Source organism: Polistes dominula, unplaced genomic scaffold (assembly GCF_049000335.1).
Source record: "Polistes dominula isolate Pdom_NZ unplaced genomic scaffold, Pdom_raw_medaka contig_22, whole genome shotgun sequence".
NCBI lineage: Eukaryota > Metazoa > Arthropoda > Insecta > Hymenoptera > Vespidae > Polistes > Polistes dominula.
The window spans coordinates 4369283-4381469 of NW_028300966.1; the positions used below are offsets into that span (position 1 = coordinate 4369283).

General features: G+C 30.3%; 1 protein-coding gene across 2 annotated transcripts in view; it reads right to left on the minus strand.

The window, feature by feature from the left end:
- The window catches only part of LOC149032468 (uncharacterized), a 155619-nt gene that overhangs the window by 24397 nt on the left and 119035 nt on the right, over positions 1-12187 (minus strand). The gene's annotated exons all lie outside the window — the stretch shown is intronic.

The following is a 12187-nucleotide window of genomic DNA, read 5'->3' on the forward strand; positions in this document are numbered from 1 at the left end:
AAACATGTGTACGCACAACACATGGTATGACAAAAAAAAGATATATTTTCAACAATTTTTGCGATCAATAATTTCATAAAAAATAAAAATTATTTCACGTTAAATTAAATATGTTCTTTTGGTTTTTATTTGTTCAATATTTTATATTTATATTAATATTGATATTTTTGTTTCAATCTTAATAAACATCAATGGTTTATGGCTTTCAATTGATAAATATGATTTCATAATCATCGAATACATGATTGACATTAAATACAAGTAGAAGTTGATATTTGAAACCTATGCGAATGCAGATATATGTACATATATTACATTAGATTATTTAATGAAAGATTTTTTTATTCTTTTATTTTTTACTGACAATCAAATTAAAAAAAAACATAAAACAAGCTTATAGTGTTTGAATAATGCTACTTGATCGGTTTAACGACATGGCATAGTCAATGTCAATCGAACGATGTATATCAGCGAACCTTAAATGGGCACTGGTATTATTGCATAATACCTGAAGAATCACGGACTTTTGCATTCAATGCACGCAGCTTACACTGTGACACCGCTTTTGTTTCTCTTCCTTTGTCCTTGAATTACAACGCAACTCGATATATATGTATATATATTGGTACGCGAATCCTATGAGTTTTTTGTTTTCAATTGACTAACATTTCAAGTGAAAAGTATGCTACCGTATTATTATAATAATTTTATACGGATAACAATCATTTAGCAAGTATTTCTTCAAATGAGTCAAAATTTTTTCAAATTTTAATTTTTATCTATAATTTTGAATAATGGTATTATATAATGTATAAGTATTATAATTTTAATAAATAATATATTGTATGTAATATTATTATTATTATATATAAATATATATTATATTATAAAATATATATTTTCAATGTTTTTTAAATTTTTATTTTAATTATATATTTATATATTTAATATAATATTATTATATAATAATATATATTATAATTAATATATTATCATATTAATATAATTATTATATAATTATATATTATAAATTATATAATAAGATTCATGAAAAAAAGGGGCTGGGACTCGAACCCAGATTTTTCACTTTTCAAGCGACTGCTCTCGTCCATTGAGCTATCCAGGACCCACTAACCAATTCTTTTCCACGAATGATTAATAAGTTTGGCATGGAGGCGTTCATCCCACATATATATATTTGTGTTTTCATGTGATTGTAACAATTTTTATTGCAAGTGCAAATTTTTCCTTTCAAAATAACATTTTTTCATTTCAAATCAATGAATTTTAATCCGCCTGCATGATCACTAGGTGGACTGAATAGCTCAGTTTGGTTATGTTGGATGAGGATTGTGAAAGGTTAGGTTAACCTCCTGCCGGACGTAAAAAACCTAGGAAAGGTTCAAAAAATTCCGATGACTCGCCTGGCGAGTCGCGATGAGAAACAGGCAATTGTGCCTATTTTGAAGAAAGAAGAAGAAGAAGAAGAAGAAGAAATCAATGAATGATAATTTAAAAAACTAATGCACATAATGTGCTATGTTAATTTTTAAAATTTATGTGCAATTATATTTTTCTGAATTTAATTCCAAAAATACTGTTTTAAATATGATTCTAAAAATTAACATTGCACATTATGTGAATTAGTTTTTTAAATTATCATTCATTATTTTATTTCTAACTGTTGTTTAATTGTTAATTTGAAATGAAAAAATCTTATCTTGAAATGGAAAAATGTTCACTTGAAATAAAAAATTGTTATAATGACCTGTAAAACTTATATAATTATATTATAATATTTTAAAATCACCCCAAAGTGGCATGGTGTACATTTTGAGAACCACTTTTCTAATCGTCAATTTAATTATTTACATACATAATTCACATTTATTGTTAGACATGCTTGGTTAATGTTAGCTTTTAATGAATCTTTCATCAAAGATTATATTTAAGAAAAAAAATTAAAAGGAGTAAAAAAAGGATGAGGAAAATGTGGTTGGGCGGGGCGAGGAGGAAAGAGGAGGAGGTGGAGGATTAAAAGCCAAGTACGAAAAGTCGAGTTAACTCGGCCACCTGTTGTCCAACTCTCTCTCTTTCTTTCTCTCTCTCCCTCTTTCTCCCTAAATGTATAATTCTACTTTTCTTCTTTCTTTTCTAACCTGGATTCACCTAATTGACAAATACTTATAGACTTTGTTCCTAGAATAAAAATTTTTTAAAAACTTTTATGCAAAGAGTACTTAAAAATATCATGAACTTGTTTATTTTTATTCATTTTTTTATCTTGATTCCTAACATCATTCAAATTACCTATATATATGGAAACTTTCTTTCGAGGCGCCTCTCTTTCATTCATTCATTCATTCATTCATTCATTCATTCATCCATCCATCCATCCATCCATCCATCCATTCATTCATTCATTCATTCATTCATTCATTCATTCATTCATTCATTCATTCATTCATTCATTCATTCATTCATTCATTCATTCATTCATTCATTCATTCATTCATTCATTCATTCATTCATTCATTCATTCATTCATTCATTCATTCATTCATTCATTCATTCATTCATTCATTCATTCATTCGTTCATTCATTTGACCGGACAACATAATTCTATGATTGATTTTTTTGTTTGTTTACATTGAGCATAGTTGGCAATGTATTGAAATAAACGAAAACTCGGCTAAGATTTATCCGCCATTTTTAATGTAGCAATCTTGAATAAGATTTGATTTGACCCAGAAACGAATCAAAGTTGAAGTTCATAGTTCAAAAAATTTCATGATATGGTCGAAAGAAAGAATATTTTTCAGCTTCGATTGAAATTCACGATCCAACGACGATATGAATAATTCAATAAATAAATCGTAGAAAAATTTTGATCGAAGAATCAAAAATTAAGGGGTTATAGGAATTTAGAATTTTCAAAAAATCGATTTTTTTTGCATTTTCGGAATGTACATATATTTAGGTATATTCTCTAAAAATTTGAAGCTAATCCGATAAATATTTTCGGAGATATACCTGAATTTGTGAGGCCACGTCAGAGCGTAAAATCGTGCGTTCAGTACCAAATCTTTCGCCGTACCGAATTTCCAGTACCAAATCTTTTGTAGACGATAAACTTTATATTTATTATTTTTTATAATATTCAATTTCTGTGCAACAGATCCTGCGATAAGTCTATGAATTAAAATATCATGAAATACGATAGGCAGCAGAAACAAGATATTGTTTATCTAAATATTAAGTTTTTGCTGCGATACGTGATTAGGTAAAATGTGACTCTTGTAACGGAAAAATAAAATTTGAAAATGCTTTCCCCCGTGGATTTTGTTTTTAAATCGTTGTAGTGTGTGATAAGTGTGAAAATCGTGTTAATGGTGTAGTTGGCAGCAAGCGCTAACAACAGATAAATTATCTTCTTACACCCATGATTATTCAACTTTACCAGCTGATGTTGCTGAAGCTATATACCCAATTTATGAAGACCTTAGCAACGTTAAATTATTGGAAAGGTGTGTTGGTGGATTTACACAAAACAATAATGAGAGTTATAATCAGTTAATATGGAAAATAACTCCAAAAATTGTTCTATGTGGCACTAAAGTTGTTGAAATAGCGGCTTACATTGCAGCTGGCATGTTTAAGGGGTTATATACAGTTAGAATTTTCAAAAAATCGATTTTTTTTTAATTTTATTTTCTTAATGTACATATATTTAAGAATACACACAGAAAATTTCATATCGTTCCGGTGAATATTTTCAAAGTTACAAGCTAATTTGAAAAGGCGTTTCAGAGTGCTTGGAAGTACAAGGTACAAACTTTAAACGCGTTTTTCTCAAAATGATGTTATCAAAGTCGGTGACCAACATTACTCGAAAACGGCTAAACCGATTAGTCTCAAATTTTAACACGACCTTCTTAAATATATTTTTTAGTAATTAATCGAAGATTTTTTCTCTCCGATAGATATTTTTTTTTTATAAACAATTTAAGGCCGAAATTTCGGTGAAGAATCGATTTTTTTTTTGAGAAACCGCCATTTTGTCAAAAAATTTTATTTTGCTTATTCCTTCGATTAATTACTAGATTTAACATTATTTTAACGAAATCTGTTTGGTTTTTTAATTTAAGATGATCCAGTTCCGAGATATAGTGGTCACCGCAAAACGTCTTTTTTGAGAGGAGCTCCTGGAGATCAGCTGTAGCTCTTTTTCAAATAAATATTTTTACTAGTACTAAGTCTTAAAATACAGTTAAAAGATACCATAATATGTGTATAAATTTTTGGATCAATAAATTTAAAAGGTTTCTCAGAAAAAATTCTGGAAAATTCACTTTTTTTCGGCCGTCTAACTGTATATAACCCCTTAATGAAGGTACAAAATCATTATTGTACTTTATGAGTGCATTAGGACTTTCATTAGGCACCGCAGCTCATGCTTATGTCGAAAAAGAGGACGCAGAGCGTGTGATGATCTCCGACGCGAGAGCGCATGGAAGCACGCGTGAAGGAAGAATGGCTCGACGACAACACTAGCTGGACTTATTAGAAGCTACCGATATGGCAAAAGGTCCCTCTTATGGCCCTGGAATAGATGATACCATGAACTATGTGTAAACTTCTTCTGAAACTTTAAACGCGTTTTTCTCAAAACGGTGTTTTCAAAGTCGGTGATCGCAATTTCTCAGAAATAGCGCAACCGATCGGTCTCAAATTTTTACACAATTTTTTCAAATATATTTCTCAGGTATTGGACGAAGGAATAAATTTAAAAAAAATTATTACTATTTTTTTTTAACAATTTGGAGCGAAAATTTTAGTCAGAAACGAAAAATTTTGTTCAAATAGACGCCATTTCGTCAAAAATCAAAATTTTTATTATTCCTTCCGTTTAATACCTGAATTAATCTATCCTTTAAAAGAATCCACAACATTTTTTGATTTCAGATAATTCAAACCGACGAAATGGAGATTACCGCTAAGCGCCTTTTTTTGGAGGTCGTTCGGGAGATCATCTACAGGAGCGGTGCACATCAATATTTTTACATGATCAACGCGCTATTGTATTCTTAAAAGAAGGCTTTATTTGAATTACCATCACTTGTAATTAAAAAATATAAACTGTTTCTATAAAAAATTCATAAAAAGACGTCTTTTTTGAGCTTCGTAACATCCTATAACCCCTTAAGTTTATTGTTTAATACGAACAATCAGTATGCATAAATAATTTAATGCGTAATTTTTAATACGTAGTCTTGAAAACAATGGAAGAAATTTTCTTTTTTTCTCTCTCTCTCTCTGTCTTTTTCTTTCTTACGTGTAAAAGTATGCTTTTGAAGATCGTATGGTAAAGAACACCTGTTAATTCTCTCACGGTAATTCTCCTCATCATTTTTCTTCTTCTTCTACTTTTGCTTCAAGCACGTTAGAAATAAGGTAAGAACATAGAGTTAAAAACAAGTGGCACAAGCAAACGATTCTTTAGGTCCAAACCTCTTCGTGAGAATCGGTTAGAGAACGGTTGTTCCAAAAAAAGAACACGTGTGAAGAAAAGAAACATAGATTATTCGAAGCATTAACATAACAAAATACTATGATTGCTAAAGTCTTTCCTTCTTATTTGTCTTTTTTTTTCTTTTTTTTTTCTTCTCAACAAGAGACTCCACCACCAAAACTGGACTCGCTAACGAATCGACGAATTTCAAAAAGAACCCCTCCTAGAAAGGTTCTTTTAGGATCCGAAAAAAATAGAGTGAGAAAGTCAGTGAGTCAGTGAGAGGGAGTGACAGAGAGAGAGAGATAGAGAGAGAGAGAAGATTTCTTTTTATCATGTGAAGTACGGAAACAATGGCGATAGCATGTGTTTGAGAGAAGAGATTTTTCCAAATTAAACCGTTGGATTACAATCAGGCTCGTTAACGAACTAACGATCTCGAAGTTCCAATTAAAAGAATGTTCTTTTTTTTTTTTAAATCCTTTCTCTGTATGTTCCTTTCTCTTTCTCTTTCTTTCATTTGAAACTTTTTTTGTCAGTAGAATTGCTCGCAACAATTCATTCGATTTGATTAAAAACAACGGAGGTAAAATGTAGGTCAATTGAAGTCATATTTTAAACGACTACAGAATATATGTATGTATAATATTATCAGCGTGTTCCTATCTTTCACTTTCCTCATTTGACGTTTCTTTATCTCATCTTAATATATTTTGAGAAATATATTTTTCTTTTTTATTTCTAATCTGAGATCTTAATTAGAGTTACATTATGAAAGTTTCCCTCCATATTTCTATCATGCTTTACAAATGCAACCATAAAGATTGTTGAAATATATTTTCTGTTATATGTATAATATATTCAGTAAAGTAATAAAATGGATCGTATAATAGATGATCGATAAGTGATCTATAGTTCAAAATTTTCTCTACTCTTGTACTATGTTAAAAATTAGATTTTTCATTCTAATTCTCGTATACTTACAAAAATAGATTGACTTACTTTTAAATAGAAATATTTTATAACTCGCGTTAGAAACAGTTTACAGATTAGTTTGGACCACGTAAGATAAGATTTCTTAACATGACTCGACATACGATATCAATTTTTATTATGATCTTAATTAAGTCATTTAATTTTATTAAAAAATATAATAATGTTTCTCTTTCCTTTTTTTTTATTTATATATCAAATAGTAAACTTTTTTTTAAGAACTATATTATTATTAAAATAATTATATTATATCAAATATAACCTAATAAAAGAAACATGTATAAATTTTGAATGCTAAATTACATTGAAAAATTCATTTGTGTTAAATTTCTTTTTTTTTTTTAAATATGAAATAGTAAACCTTTTATTTTTTTTTTAAATAACTATATTATTATTAAAATAATTATACTATATCAAATATAACTTGTTGGCGCAGCAGGGTTAAAGTAAATCACGTTTATATGGATATATATATATATATATATATATATATATATATATATATATATATATATATACTTTATTATATACTTATATTGATATAAGGTCATAATGAGAGAGAGAGAAATACGATTGCACATAGTTAACACAGAAACTGCGACTACATCGTTCGGCATATGCTTCTATAACAAAGAGAACATGCGGTATAACAATAGCTCTTTTAATAGTTAAAAATTTTTTGTGCGCATGCCTCAAGTTTCGCCATGTTTTTCGGGTACTTTATACGTGTATAAGCAGTGTATACAATGTTTTCAATGTAAGTAAATAAAAAAAATTTAATTAGTAATTAACTATTAATAACCAATAAATATCTAATTATTAATAATTAATAAATATTTAAATAATGCTGTGAAGCAAGAAATCAATGTACATGATGTTAACAGCAAGAAAAGGAGCGAAAAAACGTTGTTGTTATGGTTTATATCGCAGTGATACTCGTAGTAAATCATTCTTGGATAATTTATATTATTTTATTAGTTTCCCAAAGCCTTGTTTCGAATATCGTTGAAAACTTATCAAATAACAAAACAGAAACATATAAAAATTTGTCCAAAATGTGCTAAATGTGATTTGTGGATTAAATGATGTGGACGAGGTGATAGTCGAATCGAAGTCCTTGATCATGTAAATAAAGACACATATATTTGTTCACTTCATTTTGCAGGAGAAAGTGGTCCAACAACAGAATATCCTGACCCCGTCAGTTGTGTAAATAAAAAACTAAGTAACAAGGTAATTTAAATCTATTTAATTGTTAATGTGACAGCTCATTCTATAACCTCAAGTAATCAATTTTTTCGCAGGTAAAAGTGACAAGGACTTCTTTAACCGAGAAATATAAACAAATTAAAGAAGTAAGTGAATTATTTAAAATAATTTCTTTTAGACTAAATTATAGAATTGTCAAAAAAAAAAATGACGTTTGTTCCAAACCTAAAATTAAAATATTATAATATTTTAGGAAAGGAATCAAGGCATTGAAAATTCAAACCATCCTGCAAAAAACAGATTGTACAACTGTCTAACCCTCTGTTTAACCCTCGATTTTTCTCCCTTGTTGCATGATTTTTGCACGGCATTGCGGCATAATCAAATGATGTAATAGAGCCGGGGTTTTGTCAGAAAATCAAAAATTTTTTCCGACTTTGTGGCTTACTATTTTTTAACGGCACTACGTGTTTTCTCATTATTTTCGATGGATCTATAGGTGGTAAGAATGCCGTACAAAATCATTTGATAAAAAAGCACCCGGTTATTTTGTGCTTTTTAATTCTCACCTGCACTCAGTTGGACAGCTTACAAGTAACGGCATAGTGCTAAAAATTATTATTTTATGCCCTTATATCGTCCAATATAGGTTTCCTGCGGGATCATATGAGCCATCGATTTTTTAGGTCGAGCCTGTAGTCTATATGGTATAGGCCTTATGAACTGTTATACAAAAGGGCCCAGAGTCCATCGACTGTGGCGACTCACAACGGCGGACCCTAATAATATTCTAGGAATTATAACCTAATTACATAACCTAAAACGAAATATGTATAATTTCGAATATTAACTAACTAAATGGTTCATTACGTGGTACTAAATTTCTTTTTTTTTTCAAATATATATATGTGGGATTCGTGAAAAAATTGGACCGCTGGACTGACTACTGGACCGGGACTCGAACCACGGATCTTTCGCTTTTCGGGCGACTGCTCTTTTAACCAATTGAGCTATCCAGGGCCCACCGACCGATCCTTCTCACGAATGCCCAATAAGTTTGGCATGGAGGCGCTCGTCCCATATATATATATATATAATATTAGATATTTATTAATAAATTAATAAATAAAAAAATTACATTCTATAATATAAACATTAATAAAGTAATAATATAAATAATAGATAAATTTTAAATAATGTAATAAATGATAATTTACTACTTTCTAGATAATCCTTTTTTTACTAAATATTTAACTTTCAATATTAGTTCACTTTCTTTCAAAACGTAACACGGAAATGGAAAACCATCTATATGTATATCGTTACTGTTTTTCAACAGAGTTCGAAAGTCAAATTCAATATGGGCAAACCACTTTATATCGTTGGTTCTTATCTGATTTCCGTTGTCAGCGTTGTGGACGACGAAGAAAATCGAAAAGATCGCGCCTTGAATTTCATCGAATTTACTGTGCTCTTTGCCCCTTCTTTTCTTTTTCTTTCCCTATCTATCTATCTTTCTTCTTTTTTTATTTTGTTTTTTATTTTTATTTCTTTTTTTTGTACTCCTATTTCGAAGAACAACGTCATGAAGCTTCCGTCAAGTTTTCTGAAAGTATAGACCTCCGACAGCATCGAAATAGTTCGATGTATCCTACAATATCATATATCGACGATCAAGTAAATCGCATTTGAAAAGAAACTCGAGAATTACGGTGGTTCTCATTCACAAGTATGCGGGAGGAGAAAAAGAAAAAAGAAAAAAGAAAACAGAAAACAGAAAAAAGAAAAAAGAAAAAAAGTATTTCAAAATTTTATCACCGTAACAGTGGTTGATTTTGATCCAAAAATAAATTTCATATAATAAACATGTTTCTTTTTTTTATAGGAATATATACAAATAATAAAAACACATTAACACCGATTTAATAATGTTCAGATTATTTAACAAAAAATTAAAAAATATTACAAAATTCTTTTTTGTGCTTATATAACAATGTATTATAAATATAACAAACCGTTGGTTTCAATTTATTCGATATCAAAAAGTACGGGATAAGAATTTTTTTTTCTTCTTTTTTTTTTTTTTTTTTTTAAATGAAAACTCACAACGTGTAGTAACTTAATCTCTCAAGGAATTCCCATGACTCTCCATTTCGTAAAATGTCCCTGGAGTTTTTCTCTCTCTCTTACTCTTTTTTACAACTACACACGTCCGCATCGTTGAGGAACTTTTAAGACCACTTTCTCAGCCGGTCGGTACAATCTTTCTGTGCGGAGAACCAGCTAAAAAAAATCTTTTATATGTATTTAAGTCAAAAAAAAAAAGGAAAAAAAGAAAAAATAACAAGGCTTGACAAAATCAAACAAGGAAGAAAGTCGATTCTTTTAATTATTTATCTATAAATTTTTCTTTCGTTTTATATTTTTGTTCTTTTTCTCTTATTACAATTACATACGTTATATCTAGGTTGAAGAATAACTGTGGATCCAAAAAGATGCGGGAGAAAGAAAAAAACAGAAACTCCTCTAATAAGTAAGGCAACGGGTTTCCAGGGTGTCCTTGAAATTAAAAAAAGGAATTGACGTTTACTCCTGACCCTTCGTTCTTTCTTTTTTTTTTCTTTCCTTCCCTTTCCCTCTTTTTTCATTCTTCTCTTCTACTTTCCAACGACTCCCTCTTCAAACGGGAAACCAAAAAAGGAAGACACGTGGCAGGTCAATATCCTAAACTACCATCACTACCACCCCATTCTTTTTTAGGTTTACACATTCATTCTGAAATAAGAAAGAAAGGGGGAATTCCTACCTGTGGTGCGAGATAATCGTTGAAAGGGAAAGAGCTTAGGGGAAATGTAAAAAAAGATGGAAGATTAACCTAACGGTACATGTGAACCTTTTTACACACAAAAAGCCACGTGGAGAAAAATGACGATAGAAAAAAAATTTCTCGTGTATAAAAATAGAAGCTTGGGATATTTTTAACCGACAAATGTATTTAATCGACCAATGTTGACCTCATTTTTTTTGGTAAAAAAAATAAAATATGAAAAAGAAAAAGTCGGAAAATAAAAAGAAAAGAAATTCTTTTTCGTAATTTTATCGTACATTTATAGTTGAAATATTTTAACACAAATGGTTTTTACCAACTGTAGGACGTAAAAAATGACTGAAATTGAAAAGAAGGTTGATTCTAAATGAAAGAAATAAAACGGGACCACACGGATCACAGACTTTTTCCAAGAATCAATTTCGTTACGGCGAATTAATCTTGCGTTATAGGACGAAGAGAAATCGAAAAAGAAAAAGGAGGAAGAGGAGAAGGAGGAAAAGGGGGAGAAAGAAAAGAAGAATGATTCTGCAAAAAAATTCGATAAACTAGCAAATAATACTACGTAGCGATAATGTTCCTTTTAAATCCGACACAGCTACTAGAATTTCCTTGGTCAGGATTCGTTACACACGGCTTAATCAATATATCCCTTTCTTTTCTACTTGAGCTTTATTATTCTCGTTTAAAACAGTATCGTACAAACAAATATTAAGTATCTCCTGAATTATACTTAATTAATTTGAAAAATTAAAATAAAAAAATTACTTTTTCAATTATATTTTTTAAAAAATTCAAAAACCACTGAAATGAAAATTTAACATTGTCAATTTTAAACGTTAACGGCCATAGCCGTGCTAAGAACATAAGATCTCGTTTGGTCACTGAAGTAAAGCAGCACTGGGCACGTTTAGTACGCGGATTGGTGACCCTCTTAGGAAGACCGTGGCGCCGCGTTAACACTTTTTTAATCCGCCTGCATGATCACTGGGTGGACTGATTAGCGCTCAGTTTGGTTATGTTGCCGGTCCCCCCAAGCCCGGTTAAAGGATGAGGGTTTGTGAAAGGTTACGTTAAGGTTAGCCTCCTGCCCGACGTAAAAAAACCTTAGAAAAGCTCAAAGAATTCCGATGACTCGCCTGGCGAGTCGCGATGAGAAACCAGGCACTTGTGCCTATTCTGAAGAAAGAAGAATTTTTAAACGTGATTCGATATTTATCTTGTAACATGAGAATTTATTATTTTAAAAGTCACATTTTAAAGTAGATAAATTTCTGTTGTCCTTCAATAGGATAGTAATATGAAGTAGTTAATTAATGTATTATTATATTTATGACTTATGGCTTATTATATAGTTCATTCTGCGAAAAAGTTAGAACTTAGCAAGGACCCACTCGACCCAAGGTTCGAGATATTCGTATTATTATGAAACGAATTAGCAACGTTACTTATACATAGATACATTCTAACGACTAATGTTCCGCTAACGTCGTCACACAGCACGTTTAAGACACGTCATCGTGTCGATCGACGATCAGGGTCGTCCATTAACATGCTCGGGTGTGTCTTCCGCGCCCACTCTCAACCTTCAGTTTCTCTTCCCTACTACTACTACTACTATTACTGCCACTATTACTTTATGAGA